Raw genomic sequence first — 17,848 nt, 5'->3', positions numbered from 1 at the left:
ATGCTTAGGATCAGGTAATAAGCATATTTTTATACAAAATGTATAATAAACTGTGAGCAACTCATGGTAGATATCCCAACCTAATCAGAGAAAGATTTTCTCCTTTCTCTTAGTAGTCAGTCTCTATGGATGTGAATTTAGGCCACTGAAGCTTTGACAGTGTTTTACTAGGGTATAAGGAAAAGAAAGATTCCCTATTTTTGATGTAGCAGCTTGGACAAAAGAGACTAATGATAGGCTCTAATGTAAGTGTTCTCAAACTTTTTGTGCCATGAATCCATTGTAGTCTGAGGAAGCCTCTGGACCTCTTCTCAGAGTAATGTTTTTAAATACATAATATACATAGGATTAGAAAGGAAGCCAATTATACAGAAATTTAGTTATCGAGAATTTCTAAATAAGATACAGAAATACATGAACTTCTTTACTACACATTAAGGAACAAGATCTATTGGTAGGTCTAATAGCTATCACACATTGGAAGCAGGGGTGAATGCCAGAAAAAATGGAAAGATCTGTTTTTTCCTATCTCATTACAGTTGTTGTAGGTGATTTTTGTTGGTGAAAAAGTTGTAGGTCCTAACAGTAACTATGTGATGTCATGGCTACATTCATATATGAAGGTAATGCTGATTTTCTCTTAGAGTTTAATGAAAATAATTCCACAATTACCCAGCAGTTTTAGGGATATCCGATCAGAACCCCAGGTGTGATGAATGAGAGTTGGAGGTGAGCAGTGGTGATGAGGACGGGGCACCAACAGAAACTGAGGTGTAGGGCTACTGTGGCACATACAAGCGATGCTTTGAAACTCAGCCCAACCCTGATGACTACTGCAAAAACAAGGCAGGAAACAAGCAAAAAAAATAAAGGATGAGATCCTAGCTAAGGAACTCCCCGAAGAGAAGTCACATCTTTGCTAGCCACATCTACTCTGAAGAACAGTAACCAGATTCCATAATTTACCTTATTTGGGGGGAAAAGAATGGGAAATGTTTGGGAGGAGATGCTTGGTGCCACTTGAGTCTTTTAATATTTTCCCTTTAACACCAAAATGAGTGGCGTATCCCCCTTAAAGTACTTGGCATACACGGTGCCCGAACTGGATGGTGGCTAAAAAGATTTATGGTAGGTTTTCTATCCCACTAACCAGCAGATAATGATAGTAATGAAGTATAACTCATTGAATAAAATAAGAATCAGTGAGCCAAAACTAAAAATGATTAAATGAGTACATGCATGGAAGAGAAGGGAAAGCTCTACATTACAGAGATTGCCAACTAATAATGTAGAAAAAATGATTCAGTTATAAAATCACCACTTTGCAAATGAATAGTAATAATTGGTTCAGGCAAGAACTGCCATTATTAAGGTTTTACTTATTACTCATGAGTAATCTTAGTATAGTAGTAGTAATCTTAATAGCACATATTATGTGGTAACTAAGTGTTATCACATAATTATTTATTATATTTTATATAATTATTAAATGTATTATATATTTTAATACTTATTTTTAATTTAACAAAATATTATTTACTATTTATTAAATAAATATATTAAATACTATATATTATATAAATAAAGAATTATGTATTAACTCCAAACAGCATAATTAGCAATTTTACAATGAAAAAAGTTGAAGGTCACTACTTTAGCCAACGTCACCAGTAACAGAAAAAAATTAATCTTACACACTTCCTAATGTGATGTAAGTGGGACTCAGTATCACTTAAAAATTTTTTTAAAATGTATAACCTGAGTCAATCATGAAAAAACATCGGTCTGTACAGTAGTCCCCCTTTATCTGCAGGGGATATGTTCCAAGACCCCCAGGGAATGCCTGAAACCATGGATAGTACCAAACCCTACGTATAATGTTTTTTACTATATATACATACCTATGGTAAAATTTAATTTATATATGAACACAATATATAAGAGATTAACAAGAATTAATAATAAAATAGAACAAGTATCACAATATACTGTAATAAAAGTTAAATGAATGTGGTCTTTCTCTCTCCCAAAATATTTTGTTAGACTTTGTGCACCCTTCTTGTAATGATGTGAGATGATAAAATGCCATGAGATGAGATGCTATGAGAAGAATGACATGGGCATTGTGACAGAGTGTTAGGCTACTATTGACCTTCTGGTGACCCATCAGAAGGAGGATCATCTGCTTCCTGACTGAGGTTGACAAATTAGGTGTAATTGAAGCTGTGGAAAAGGGGGACTGTGGATAAGAGGGGCCTACCGTATTTCCCTCCTTCCCGCCCTCCCTCCTTTTCTCTTTCTTTTGTTCTTCTCTTCCTTTTGCCTTTATTGTTTTGATATGTTTTGCTGTTGGTGGTTTTTAATAACTTTTCTCTCCTGTACTGCTTTGGGACATAGACATTCATTTTTATTTCTTTAAATATTATATTCATTTTAATACATATATTTGACTTAAAGTCTCAAATTATTCAACATTTCTACCCTCCTTCCAAGCAATGCAATGGGTTTTAGGAAGCTTTAAATCAAACCACTCATCTTGTGAATTACACTATTGCCGTATTGTTATACCTTCCACGTTAGTTGTTGCTATTTTTGTAGTTTTATAGTTAATGATTATTTTGATTTATTCACATGCTTACCATTTTTTAAAAACTTACATTATTTTTTTTTGCTTTTTAGGTTCAATTTCCTTCTTTTAAAAGTATATCTATGAGTAATTCTCATAGAATTTTAGAGAGTCTGTGAATAGTAAACTCCACCAGTATTTGCCAGAAATGTGCTTGCATGATCCCAACGTTGAAAAGTTTTTTAGCTGCATAGAGAATTCTAGGTGGTAATTTTCTTTATAGAAAATTAAAGACAGTATTGCCTTTTCTCTGGCTGTTGTTACACCAATAAAGCAAGAATAAGATAGTGTAAAACATAAAACATCTTGGTATGAAAAAGAGCTCTTGGAAATTTAAACATGTTTTGAAGGTTTGGCCTATCTGCATCAGTAAACTTGTCCTGATGTGATAGTTTTCCATCACTGCTATAACAAATTATCAAAACTTGGGTGGCTTAAAAAAACCCAAATCTATTATTTTACAGTTCTGAAGGTCATTTGTCCAATAGGATCTCAGTGGGCTAACATCAAGATGTTGTCAGCCTTCTGAAGACTCAGAGAATCCATTTTCTTGTCTTTTCTAGCTTCTAGAAGCCATTCACATTACTTGACTCATGGCTCCCTTCCTCCATCTTCAACGTCAGCCATGGTGGGTTCAGTCCTCTCTTCCATATTAAGAACCCTTGTAATTACACAGGGTTCACCCATATAATCTTCCGTATTCTAATAATCTCCCTATTTTAAAGTAAACAATTCACCTGTAACTTTTGATTTTAAAGCGTGCAGTTTCCAAAACATGAGGGTGTTGGCTCTTGAAATGAATAGAATAAACACTATAAAGTAAGATATTGAAATCAGAAGCCTTGAATACTACAGCCCGGCATGCTGACCACTCAGATGCCTTTGCTAGCTGTACTTGTCCTCAGTTGGAATGGCAGCTCTTTTCACCTCCCCCATCTGATTATACATATGCTTCCAGACTCAACTTTGGTCCTTGTTTACCATAAAACCTTTTTATTATTTCAACCCTAACAGGTCCTCTCTTTTCCAAACTTGCATCAGACTTACAGTCCACATTGTGTAATTTTTGTTTTAATTAGATATCTAATCTTTTTTTTTTTTTTTTTTACTATTTGTTCATTATTGTCACTATCTTTGCTTCCATTTACTGAATCCTCATTATAGAGTCAGGTCTGTACTAAACGCCTTATGAGCATTACCTCACTTAATTCTCATATTTGCCTCTCAGGGTATTTTTCATGATCCTTAGATTGCAGCAGAAAAATGGAGACTCAGGAGGTTACTTTTGGGACCCAGGTTCAGGCACCCCCAAAGTGGGGGGACAGGAATGTGAGCCCAAATCTGTTTGGTGCTTTTGGCCTCTTTTCTCTACCACTCCAGACAATACTTGTTTTGTTCTTTGACCGTAAGCTTTTCCATGGTAGGGACTAACAATTTTTCTGTAACTCTCACAGAAACTAGCACAGACTTAAGTGTATAGCAGGAGCTCAGTACAAGCACTGAATGGGCACATTTGGCATGAACATGAACTTGAAACAGAATGGTGTCCTAAGCAATGCAAATAGCCCCAGGTTGGGTTTATTACACATGAATGAAGTGGTTATACAGCAAGTTGAAGAATCTATTTCAAAAGTTTTTATTTTGTGCCTTTAAGGGTTGTTTGGTATGTTAGGAAATTTGGGGGAATTCCCTCCACTGGTTTTGGAAAGATGACTATGGTAACCTCCATCAACAAGGCACCTGGCTGAAACAGTGTAGCCAGGAGAATACCAAGGCCAGTAACCACAGAATTTACATAGTTTCCACATCAACCAATTGTCCCTAAAATAATGCTACTCAAGGGAGTGGTCTGTGGTTACGTCCAGATTTCTATGAGCCTGCTGCCTACTGCCCTCAGCCAGCCTTCCGGGGAAACTGAAGTACTAGATCACAGAGCCCCGCCCCAGTATGAAATTCCAGAGCACTTATACCTGTTTAATGATAATAATTAAGGATTAAAAAGGGCTCTTCAGTGCACACGGATGATACATTTTATTAGCCATGTGGCAACCATCACTTGTTAGAGCAGAGCATCTTCTAGTATTAAGTATCCTAAGTCCGTGCCTTGCTCAGAGGAGCACACATGTGCTCAGAATTACTCCTCAGATACTCATGCACTCTGTGCTCCGGTGTGGGGCTGTCCCTTAGATATTCCTGCTTTAGGTGACTTGGCTAAGCTCACGGTTGCGCAAGCAGGTGATGGGAGGGGAAGAGGGAAGGCACCATTGCTGAAGAGCTGGCCTTTGGGCCAAGATAAGGCTTGTAGAAAACTGCAGGCAATGAAGAGGCGCCTAGGAATAGTTCCTGCCCTGTGTGGATGTACTGCTTTGTTTCTGAATACGGTGCTTGGCGCACGGTAGGTGTTGTGGGTTGGAGGAAGCTGTTTTTCAGCTCACTGGCACTGGGTCCTTGTATAAAATGGGCATATAGCTGGGGCCAGAAATAAGCAGATTTACAAAGTTGGCAAAACCTTTAGAGCTATTCTTAGCAAACCCTAGTCTTTGCCCAGCCCACTTGTTCTTATATTCTTTCCATCCAGCTCTCTGGGTCTGGAGGCAGGATCTTTCATGTGGCAGATGCAGCACTGCGGCCTCCCACTGTGGTCTCCCAGAGTCATGTCAGTGCGTAACCTTGCGTGTTTCCCCGTGTCCCAGCCCCTCCTCATTGTCTCCCGGCCCCACTGCCCGTCTGATCCTGAGCTGCCCAACTTAGATGGCTCTGACCTCCACACAGAGGAGTGAAGGGTGGTCCGAAATGGTCATCCCTCAGCTTTGCAGATAGGCAGGGCCAGGAGTATAGGAGCCACCGCCTCCCACCCCCTCACCCCATACAGCTTCTAGGTAAAGGGAACTTCCTCTCTTGGCCCCAGGAAGTCATATAATAAGTGCCATTTTCTGTGAGTGCGATGAGCGAGAAGATTCAGAAGGCATCGTTCATTGCTGCCCATATGATCAATGGATGTAAATGCCTACTTGTAGCAATTTTTAGTCTTTGAGAGGCATCAGATTTACGGACTGGGCTTCTTAAAAATATGTTGCCTGTCTCCTAGCCCTGAAATTCTAATGCAGTCAGTCTGGGGCCTGAGAATCTGCATTTTAATAAACTCTGTGCTATATTTATGAACCCTGTACTTGCCAAGGTAGACAAGGCATTTATAACAAATAATCCCCAAACCTGGAAGGTTTCTAGCACAGTTTGACGAGTATACAGGCGATAGACGTTGGGCGAGGGGAATCACAGATGGAGTAACTGAGGCCCAATGAAGTGAACTGACTTTCTCAAAATCTCAGTGGAAATTAGAAGGACTGAATCCTCGTTCTTCATCTAGAACTTTTCCCACTCTTTCACACTATATCCCTTCTTCAAGTTTGTAGAAAAGCTCATGTTAAGAGAGAATTGTTCCCTGTGGGAACCCTTACACATTAGGAAAATGGGTATGGGGTGGGGAGGGGAATCAAGACTGCAGTGGGAGTTGAAGAAGAGGCAGTCAGTATAACTGAAAAGTGCCAGGTAGGCACTATATTATCTTTCACTAGTGTATCAAAGAGTTTTTAAATTTGGGAATTACGAATCTTACCATAATAAAATCATAACATTCGATTTGTGGAGAGATATTTGAGGTCATTAAATCTGTTTCCCAGTTGAGGAGAATGATGAGTCCTTTAAATCATGACAAAGCTGTGATTAAAAGCCAACTTAATTTAAGTTATCGGTGTTTCTGCTGCTTTGCCTTGCTGCATCCTTGGTATTCCTTCCTGGCAGGAAGGATCCCAGGAAAGGAAACTCATCATCTTTCACTTTTGAGAAAACAGTCCTTTTCTGTGTAGCAAAATCATCCATGCAGCTGTTACTGCTCTCTTTGGCCTAGGTCCTTCTAGTGGTCTTAGAGACTCTGATAAGGGACACGAGACTCTTGGCATTTGTGACATACCGATAGCTCACATGGCAGTGGTAGGTTCTCCATAAATGGTTGACAGTGGGTTGAATAATGGAGAATCTGCATTTCAGTGAGCTCCATAGACTCTTCTAGTGCATTTTGCATTAGCCAAGATAAGTTAGTCTTAGGTGGCAAACCAAAGTTTCTGATCCTTATTTTATATACCAGCAGGAACATTGCTGAGGTATTTTTTAAAATCTTGGACAACTTTTTGAAGTTTAATATGCTACAATCTCTTTCAGAACCTAAACTTTTTACTATTTAGCTCTTCAGACCTAGATCAGAGCCTGGAAAATCATTGAGCCCAGTTGAATGTCTCCCCCTCTCCAACTTCCATACTATCCCCTTTCCTTTCTTCTCCACGCACCGGCAGGGGCCCTCAGTAGCTTGTCAGAAATCCTGTGGGGGTCACAGAGCTGAGCAGTGTTTGTCCGTAGGTGCAGGGGTCACTACTCCACATGAGAATTTTGACGTGGAATCCATGTCAGGGCAGCCGGCACTAAAGATGCGGTTCCACAACAGAGTTCTTGAAATTCGGTTCTTTCCAAAGGTGACGTGGTCCCCATCGAGCTTTGCTGTGCTTCTCGGATCCTATGTCTGGTCCCCTTTCTCTTGTCCCTCCTCCAACTCAAGCTTCCTCCTCCTCTTCCTTTGTCACTCCTGGTGTATACATGCGTCATTAGCAACCTCTCACTGTGGCAGGAACCGCTTTCATCTAGGAATAGATTGTAACAGCCTCCTTCAAGCTTCCTCTCAGGGCTGCACTGACTCAGCTACCCTGGGAACAGGGAGTGCTTTGACTGACAGTGAGTTTTCCCATTCTAAAGTATGGTGATGGGAGGGCGAGAGGTGCAAGAAGACGGGTCTAAAGGAAGCCTTCCTGAAATAATAAATCCACCCCAGCACGGTAAGAGGCAGAGTCGAAAGACGAAGAGCAGCTGGAGAGCTATTGTGGGTTGCTGTGGATGAAGTGAGAGTTTGGGATATGAAATTACTGATTTAAAAAAAAAGACATCTTTCAGGTTTGGGCTTTGAGCTAAGGATTAGAAATAAAGTACCTCCCCTGAGAAAGGATATTTACAGAGCCAATTTGCAAGTAGCTAACCTGGGAGGAAAAGAAGATTTCCAGAAGGCAAATCCAGGTCATCTGTTCACAAGTAATGGGTGCGATGGCTCTCACACTAAATGCATAGTTACTGCCTTTAATTAGTGACAGGACACCATCACCACAGTGGCCAGCTGCAGAGCCTGCCTCTGTGGGCTTTCACAGACAAGAAGGACCATTTGTGGCACAAGCACCCAGGATGTATGGGAACAAACCTCGCTTGAGCCTTATGTGGGATGAAACCAGCCGAAGAGGTTTTTCCAGAAAGAGGTAACCTCAAGGCTGTTTATTAATAGGACAATGGATTCACCCAATAGAAATGTTTGGTGGTGTCTGCTTAATTATTCTCAGGCACTAATTATTGCAATTAGGAACCTGCTACATTGCAAAACCTTGTCTAGACTAGAATTAAAAAGAACCTGTTTGTGATTGTTTTTTTTGTTGGAGAGAGCAGGTAAACAGTTGAACCTAGAGTCTCACTCAAGTGTTCACTCAGTCTCTCTTGGACTTGGACTACAGCCTCTCTTGGCTTTTAATGATGCAAAGGGCACACCAAAACACAAGTGCATGAAGACTCCCTTCACACTCTTACAAGCTGCAGCGTGTAACACGCTTATTAGTGAATATGTTTGGTGTTCCTATAAACGATGACTGTTAAGGTTTTGATTTTTATTTTCTTTAGCTAGAGACTTTGCCCAGAAACAAACTAGATGAGAGGAGGAGCTTCAGAAAGAGTCAGGTAGGGTTCAGAAACACTGTGATGGGAAGATATCCATGTCCCAAAATACCACTTCCTACTGGGAGCTCCAAAATTTACTCCTCTTGAAATCCCCTCTGCATCAGAGTCTGTGAATCTCTAGTTCTAGAGGTTTCTCCTACGTGTTACAGTGATCACTCTTTGTTCCTTGATCTTCACCGCAACTAAACTTACTATTAATTCTCCTGTTTTTCTAAAGTCAGTGCTAAGTGGAGATTTAAATTTGCATTCTCAACCCCCTGCTGATTTTTTTCTTCTCTGAAAGGTCATAGCATTTTACATCTATTCTATTCATCTGTGCACTTAACTACGTGAATCCTTGGATTGTTACTTGACAGCTTGATGGGTGTATGTTATCTTCCCAATTTAGATCTAAAGTACTTGGTAACAGTGACATAACCAGGAGTCTGTGATAAACAATAGTTTCTAGGTTCGCCTGGGTGGTTTAGTGGGTTTAGCATCTGCCTTCAGCTCAGGTCATGATCTCGGGGTCCTGGGATCAAGCCCCGTGTAGGGCTCCCGACTCAGCATGGAGTCTGCTTCTCCCCCTGCTCTCCCCCCACTCATGCTCACTCACTGTCTCTCAAATAGATAAATAAAATCTTTGAAAAAAAAAAACACACACAACAGTTTCAAATACATAGGAGGCCTTTAAAAAATATTTTGTAGTTTGAAGATGCTGTTTTATAATTATTGAAATTATTTTTTTGAGCAATTCTGGGTTTACAAAAAACTTCAGTGGAGAGTACATAGTTACCATTTACCACCCCCACCCCTGCTGCTGCAACACCCCCGCTCCTAGTTTCCCCTGTGATTTTACATTGTACATCAGTCGGGTCATTCGTTGCAGTTGATGAGCCAATATTGATACAATATTATTAACTTAAGTCCATAGTTTACATTAGGGTTCACTCTTCTGGTTGTACATTTTATCTATTTTGACACTGTATAGTATCATTAATTTACTATTGCAGAAGCATACAGAATAGCTTCAATGACCTAGAAATCTCCAGTGTTCCACCAGTTCATCCCTCCCATGCCACACCCCTGCACATGCCAAACCCGGGCAGCCACTGATCTTCTCACTGTCTCTAGAGCTCCCAGAATGTCATGGAGTTGGAATTGTACAGTACATACCCTTTCAGACTGTTGTCTTTCCCTCAGATATCTGTACTTAGTTCTTTCATATGTTTCCATTGCTTGAGAGCTCATTTCTTTTTATTATTGAATCACATGCCGTTATTTGGATGTTCCATGTTTTATCTCTTTGCCTACTGAAGGACACCTTGGTTGTTTGTACGTTTTGGCGAGTATGAATAAAGCTGCCATAAACGTTTGTGTGCAGCTTCTTGTGTGGACCTAAGTTTTCAAATTATTTGCGTAAACAGCAAAAAGTACAATTGCTGGATCATATGGTATGAGTATGTTCTATTTGGTAAGAAACTGCCAATTTGTCTTCAATATGGCAGTACCATTTTGCATTCCTGCCAGCAATGAATGAAAATTCGGGTTCTTAGAGGATCTTTTGAAACTGGCTTTTGGTAGGCAGAAAGCATAAAGAAGGTACATTTGCGGGGTGGAATTAATCCAGAGTCACCTTTAGGTTGTCCTGCGGTCAATAGTGAGGAGTCGTGGATAGTGAGTGGATGTAGAAACAAGCAGACCTGGATAATATCTTCATCCTGCTCTCTACCGGCTATGTGGTCAAAACAAATGACTTCACCTGAGCTTCGCTTCTTCCTCAAGCCTGGGACCGTAGTACCAACTTCCTCAGTCTCTAGTGAATATATTAAACGAGCTAATACTTCTGAAGAGACACATAATGGGCACTCCAAAGATGGTTTCCACCCCAACCATAGGGACTGTATTAATTTTTACGGGAACTTTTGTACGATGTGATCATCAATATCCACTCCCTGTCTTCCGAGTTCCTTTAAGATGGTTGCAGAGTCCTGTGATGAAAACAAGAAAAAAAGTCAGTACTTCTAATGGGTGTGGAATATTCGAGGTTCTATTTTCACCTGGGAAAAAAGTTGAGGGACTAGAAATGTCTTTCCAAGTCCTTGACTTGTGGAGACCTCACACTTGAACACAGGGCTGCATTCTGAGTGCTTGCCTCACCTTGACCACATCTCAGCAAGTGAGGTCACCGTGACAATGGGCTGGTGCAGGTGGTTCCACTTGATTCTCTCTCATGCGAGCCTCGCTGACCATGAGCTTTTCCTCTGAGAGACACAGTCAGCAGCATCTTGTAGCCCCAGCTTCACTGCAGCCTGTGGAAAGGTCAAAAACTGTCATCCCCCTAGAATATTTTCCCTCATCTTCCTGTCCTTACCACAGGAAATACCACTGACCAGTGAGACCTTCATGAAAGGCTCATGTGTGGGTCATATTTTCATATTTCTCTTGCTTTTGCTGTTTATGTTGGCAAAGGACGTGCCACGGAGGTGTCTTGCAGCCTAATTTCTTTAAAATATCATTTTCAGACCCTGCTTCTCTGGCCCTGAGCTAATAGTTACCTTACGTTTATCTGCTTAATGTAATTCACAAGGTAAAAACAGCCTTTGGCCCTCAGCCCTTTTTCCATATGACTCTCTTCATCTGCTGATTTCCAACTAAGGAGTAGCTGAGAGAAATTGAATCTAATAAGGGTGTTTTATTGTGCAGGGGGGCCAGGTTTCTATTTTGATATATATATGTCATATATATATGACTAGTCTGTCAGTTACCGCTTTGCCACTCCCAAATGCATCTCATTGTGGAAGGGGTGTAGAGGGAAGTGATCAGTGAACACCAGAAATTAAGGTTCAAAGATTAGAGTCAAGATTTCTTTCCTTTTGGGGGTTTATTCCTGTGAATAAATTATGGTTCAGTGACTAGTGGAGAAAATCACTGGTTGACCTCTGTTACCAAGTAATTATTGACATATTCTTAATCCGTACATCGATATAGCATTGTGACTGCCAGAGAACCCCAGTATAGGTGAACTGGGGAGAGGTGAAGTTGTTTTAACGACGCTTGCATTTGGAGCAGAGTGTGAGCTTTATACGTTTAAAAAATTCTATATTGGGTCTATAAAGGCCAATATGTGGGAGAATTGTACTTTAGGCTATATCGCATGGAAAAATTGGTCACATTTCAGTAGGAGTTTGAAAGGACTCTATTACCATAGTACTTACTGAAAGAATGATATTTTGGAATCAAAGCTCCAACATAGGGAAAAAACTAAAGAATATTTTTGATCTGAGAACCCATGCTTTTTTGTTTTCTAAACGTAAGAGAACTACAAGTTGGATTGTGGTTTAAGTATTTCTATTTCAACCAAGTAATAAGTAAACGAAGGCAACTAAATTGTATAGTTCCCACTCATGATCCATATTGCCAGTTACAGGCAGATTATAATAACTAGATTCAGTATTTCATTTCCTGAGATAATATTAGCTCCGTTAATAGTTTTATTTGAACAATATTAATCTTAAAGGGTTTACCGGTTTTCTCCTAGGCTCCATAAGCGAAGTTAGACAGTTGAGGCATCCCTAGACCAACTGTTAAGATTTCTCTGGATGTGAGTAATTAAGAAAGTAGGAATAATGCAGGTAGTCAACTGATTACCTTTTTACTTTTGAAAACATAACATTGTAACATTATTTCCCGGGCTGATGTTTGGCTTATGCTTACCCATGTGGCTGCACTGCTTGTCCAAATACAGAAATATTTCCATTGAAATTGGTAAATAGTTACTCCCTCAGGCTCCTCTGATGCCCTTCTAGAACCTTAGCTGACTCAGGGCCTCTCCTGGACCCTCCCCTGATCAAATTCTCCATGAAAGTAGATGGTTGGCAGAAATGGTCACAATTGCTTTCTCTCTATACCCACACCCCTTTGCAATGTGACTTTTGTTTTTTCCCATCAAGAGGTAAAGCCTCTTTTTTCACTCCATGAATTTGGACTGATCTTGGGACAGGGCTTCACCAATAAAATGCAGTGTAAATGATATTATGCAAATTATACACCTAGGCCTAAACAGGTCTTGTGCACATCTGGTCTCTCTCTTTCTCAGAAACATGCTCTGGAGTCATAAGAACAAGCCTAAAATACTTGGTGGAAGGTGAGAAACCAAGTGGAACAGAGACGAGTTCTCCAAATCCAGGCTATCTCAGGCCAGTCTGAACTGGAAGTTGACCAAAGATATAGGAGTAAGCCTGGATGAGAGCAGAACCACCCAGCTGAACCTAGTCCAAATGACTGACCCTCAGGCACATGAGCTAAATAGATGGTCATGGCTATTTCAAGTCAGTAGGCTTAAATGTTTCTTATGCAGGAAGATTTATTGCACATTTATAAGATTACATATAATTTATAATATTACCTACACATAAATAGGCAAATAATAGACCAACAGTCCAGCATTGGGGGTAACAACTAGGGAATAGCAAGCCCTCCAGGTCCTCCAGAAATCTCCCAGGCCCAGGCCAGTGTCTGTTTTGATTCATTGGTCCCAATGGTGCAGCAACAATTTCATCAGGAGAGTAAGAGCTTTTACATTTTTAAAATTCTATACTGAGGCTACAAAGGCCAGTAAGTAGAATTATACTTTAGGCTATACAGTATGAAAAGAAGATTTATCACATTCCACCAGAATCCAAAAGGATCCTCTTACTGTAATACACACCTAGCTGTCATTAATTTCTTAGTTGTAATTAGGAACTATTTGATACTAGGTATTTACCCCAAAGATACAGATGTAGTGATCCAAAGGGGCACCTGCACCCCAAAGTTCATAGTAGCAATGTCCACAATAGCCGAACTTTGAAAAGAACCAAGATGTCCATTGACAGATAAATGGATAAAGAAGTGATACACACACACACACACACACACACGCACGCACACGCAGGAATATTACTCAGCCATCAGAAAGAATACTACCATTTACGTTGATGTGGATGGAACTGGAGGGTATTATGCAGAGCATGATAAGTCATTCAGAGAAAGACAATTATCATATGGTTTCACTCATGTGGAATATAAGAAACAGCACAGAGGATCATAGGGGAAGGGAGGGAAAACTGAATGGGAAGTCATCAGAGAGGGAGAAAAACCATGAGGGACTCTTAACTCTAGAAACAAACTGAGGGTTGCTGGAGGGGAGGTGGGTGGGGGGATGGAGTAACTAGGTGATGGGCATTAAGGAGGGCATGTGATGTGGTGAGTACTGGGTGTTATATACAACTGATGAATTATTGAACGCTACATCTGAAATTAATGGTATGCTATATGCTGGCTAATTGAATTTAAATTAAAAAGAAATTATTTGATACTTCAGAGCATTTTTTAGGTTTAAATTATTCATTAAAGTTTATTTTTAGTAATCACTGTTTTTCTTACCAAGATTAAACAGAAAGAAACACTCAAGTAAAAAATTTTTTTCTTGGTAAAACTGAATAAAAAGACAACCCAATTTTTTAAACAGATAAAAATCCAATGAACTGAATACTTATGTGCACACAAAAATCTGGCTGTTTATAGCAGCTTTATTCATAATAATCAAAATGTGGAAGCAACCAAGATGCTCTTCAGTAGGCGAATGGATAAACAAATTGCATTCCATCCATATATAGTGGAATATTATTCGGCTTTTAAAAGATATCAGTTGTCAAGTCCAGAAAGGACATGGAGGAAACTTAAATGCATATTATTAAATGAAATAAACCAATCTAAAATGGCTGCGGACTTCCTGTACGATCGGAACCATATGACATTCTGCCAAGGGCAAAACTATGGAGAAAGTAAAATGGTGAGTGGTTGTCAGGTGTTTGTGTGGAGAGAAGGTTGACTAGATAGAGCCCTGGGTATTTTTAAGGCAGTGGGACTGTTTAGTATGAACATCAAGAGTGAAAACTAATGCAAACTATGGACTTCGGTTGATAATCACACAATCACAACACAGTGTAATATCACAATCATTAATTGTAACAAATGTGCCACACAGGTGTGGGATGTTGACGGTGGGGGAACTGTGTGTAGGAAGAGGTGGCGTATGGGGACTTTCTGTTCTATTTTGCTGTGAGCCTAAAACCTACTCTAAGAAATAAAAGCATGTATTTTTTAAGAAATTGGATAAAAAACTTGAATAGACACTTTATAATGAATGGTCAATAAGCACATAAAAAATTCTCAACATTAGTGATCAGGGATGCAAATTCGAACTACACTGACGTATCACTACACACCCACTAGAAGGGCTAATATTAAAAAGACCATTAAAATCCATCGTTGGCAAGGATGTGGGGCACCTAGAAGTTTTACACATTGCTGGTGGGAGTGTAAAATAGTGCAATCACTATTTCTAGTACAGTTAAAATATACACTTACCCAGAAATTCTACTCTTTGGTATTTACCCAGAAGAACTGGAAACAAAATAAAAAGACATCGAGAAAAAGATGTGTGCATAACTGTTCATTCCAGCTTTATCCATAATAACCCCAAACTGGAAACAACCCAAATGTGTACCAACTGGTGAATGATAAATAAATTCTGCTATATTCTTACAATAAATTCTCTTAAGCAGTAAAGTAAAATGAACTGCTAATTCAGGTCACAATGTGGATGAATCTTAGTCATTATGCTGAGCAAAAGAAGCCAAACATAAAACAGTACAGATTGCTGATTGCATTAAATGAAATTCAGTACCAGGCAAAACTAATCTATAGTGGATGGAAAAGAGGTCATTGGTCATGTGGGGGATGGATGAGAAGGAGAGATGAGAGATGGATTGCCAAGGGGTGAATTAAAAAAATATATCCTTCCTACAGTCAGACAGCACTGCAAGGGATGGTAAAACAGATCCCATGCCAATGGTAAATACTGCTAATCAATTATGGCACATTTTTCAGCTTTTTAAGCATACAAAGACAATGCTCCAGGTAGCCACTGTGAACCATCAAAGTTGGCCCAGTCCTTGAAACCTTTCTGCTGTTCCAGACTAAGGCCCCTCCAGGCTTTACCCACCCCCACCCCCCCATACACCTCTGCCCCAGAGCAGGAAATAGGACAGGCTCCATGGACGTGCGACATGTGCACTCGCACAGAGCGTCCCTGTTTACAGTCACCCTGTACTTGGCACTGTCCTGAAATTATTAATAGATTTTTAATAATGGACCTCTCCTTTTCATGTTGTACTGGCCTCCAAATTTCATAGCCCATCCTGGCAGCAAGTCTCTCAGGCATGAAGCCCCTGAAGTCAGTTCAACTTCAGTTTTCAATCTGTAGTTATTTTAAGATACAAAGATAGCATCAATTCTTTCTTTCTCTTTTTCCTTCCTCCCTCCCTCCCTCCCTCCCTCCCTCCTTCCCTCCCTCCCTCCCTCCCTCCCTTCCTTCCTTCCTTCCTTCCTTCCTTCCTTCCTTCCTTCCTTCCTTCCAAAGATTTTCATTTATTTAACACAGAGCACAAGTAGGGGGAGCAGCAGGCAGAGGGAGAAGCAGGCTCCCCATCGAGTGGGGACCCCAATGCAGGGCTCGATGCCAGGACCATGACCCAAGCAGAAGGTAGACACTTAACGACTGAGCCATCCAGGCGCCCTAGCATCGATTCTTTCTTAATGCTTTTCTTGCTCAGTATCTGGCTCTCTACTTTAAGGCCAAAGCAAATAGGTTGAAGAGTTTTGTGGGGGGAACAGACATTAGATTCTCTTTCCACTGAGAAAGCCCTAATTACTACTTTGAAGGGGTTTGATTTCTAAGTCTTGCTTCAGACTTTTGTTTTCGCATGGGGCTTCTTGTAAAGAGGCCATGCCCTTTAGCTACCTAAGAGTTTTTAAATACAGGATGGGACATTCACATTCTTCCTTTGAAATCGCATCCCTTTCATATCTTCAGCGCTTGCATCAGCCTAAAGTAAAATAAAAATCTCTGTCTTGATGCTATGGGCTGAACTGTATCCTCCAAAACTATGTCACAGTCCTAATCCCCAGTACCTGAGGGGGACCAGATTGGGAGTAGACTCTGGGAAGACACGGAGAGAACATCCTCTACACACCAGGGGTGCCTGAGGCCACCAGAAGCCAGGAGAGAGGCAGAGACTTCTCCCCCAGCACCTTCAGAAGGAACCAACCCTGCCAACACCTAGATCTCAGAAGTCTATCCTCCAGAACCGAGACACAGTAAATTCCTGATAGTGAGGCCACCCGACCTGTGGTACTTTCCACGGCAACCCCAGCAAACTAAAGCAGCTGCGGAAACCGAAGGGCAGGAAAGCATGACAATAGACCTCCTGGATCAATTATATTTAATTTCTATTTAATTTCACCATTATTTGTCCTTCTGAAACATACAGTAGTCTCTGTTTCCTCACTAACGCCTTCGCAAGTTTTCATTGGGTTATCACGATAACTTCTGGCTGGAATCTGAAGACCTAACCATCAAAATGTGGTCTGCCTGCTGTCTACACGAAAGTCACGAGGTACGCTTGTCTAAAACAGGGGTTTCTAAGTCCCCAACCAGAATGACAGAATTGGATTCTTTGGGAAAGGATGGCCCATGAGTCTTCATCTTCTAAAAGCTCTCCAGGTGATTCTGAAATAAAAGGAAGTTTGGTTAGTAAACTCGGCAATTACTGAAGGATCTTGGGCTGGATGACCAGTGCTACATGAGGGAGTCATTCACATGTAGCAACAGCCTGCCCCTCCCCAGGGTCTGGGTCTTTTGAGGGGCTAAGTAAGGGGGAGACCCTCCCCACACTCCTCCCCATTCTCCTCCAGATAAAAGACCCACCTAGTATGAGTTCCAGCATAGAGGACATATCTCGTCCACCTTTATCAAAAGCAGCAGAGGGATTCCTGGAACCAGACTCTTGCTGAGACTATTCATCCCCTAGCATTTCCGGAGGCAAGGAAAGGGTTTGGGTAAAGAGTTGAACTCTAAATTACTATTAATTTTTACCTTACTCTTTACCATAGAAAACCAGGTTATACACCAAGAGTTCATAGCTACACTTGGTTCCTTAAAACTACTTTTGAGCCAAAAAGCGTACTACGCTTTATCAAAAGGTGACTTCTGGCTGCTTTAAACCCCAATAAGACCTGTGTTGGATAAGCTAGAAAATTCAAGGCCCCAGACCATTCTTGGTATCTGTTCCCCTCTTGCAAGAGTCCTCTTATTTTCACATTAAGTTCACAAGATGGAGGACAAATAATGGTGCCTCAAAAGTAAGGGTCCAAACCCAAGACACAAAGAGACACATGTAGAAAGGAGCAGGCTATGGAATTACAAACGCTTTGTTTAGGCAGAATTTGGAAATCCCTAGTTAAACCTGGAGTTTCCAGAAGTTTCTACCGGGAAGTGGTCAAAGTGCCTCTTTGCCTTTTATCTTGTCTGTGAGA

General features: G+C 40.6%; 1 long non-coding RNA gene across 1 annotated transcript in view; it reads left to right on the top strand.

Annotated features, from left to right (window-relative positions):
- LOC123790175 (uncharacterized) overlaps positions 1-17,848 on the top strand; it is a 344,552-nt gene that overhangs the window by 107,842 nt on the left and 218,862 nt on the right. The gene's annotated exons all lie outside the window — the stretch shown is intronic.

Source organism: Ursus americanus, chromosome 5 (genome assembly GCF_024610735.1).
Source record: "Ursus americanus isolate L20-20 chromosome 5, mUrsAme1.1.p, whole genome shotgun sequence".
In the NCBI taxonomy this organism is placed as follows: domain Eukaryota; kingdom Metazoa; phylum Chordata; class Mammalia; order Carnivora; family Ursidae; genus Ursus; species Ursus americanus.
Note: the sequence above shows the minus strand (reverse complement) of the source record. Positions and strands in the feature narration are given on the sequence as shown.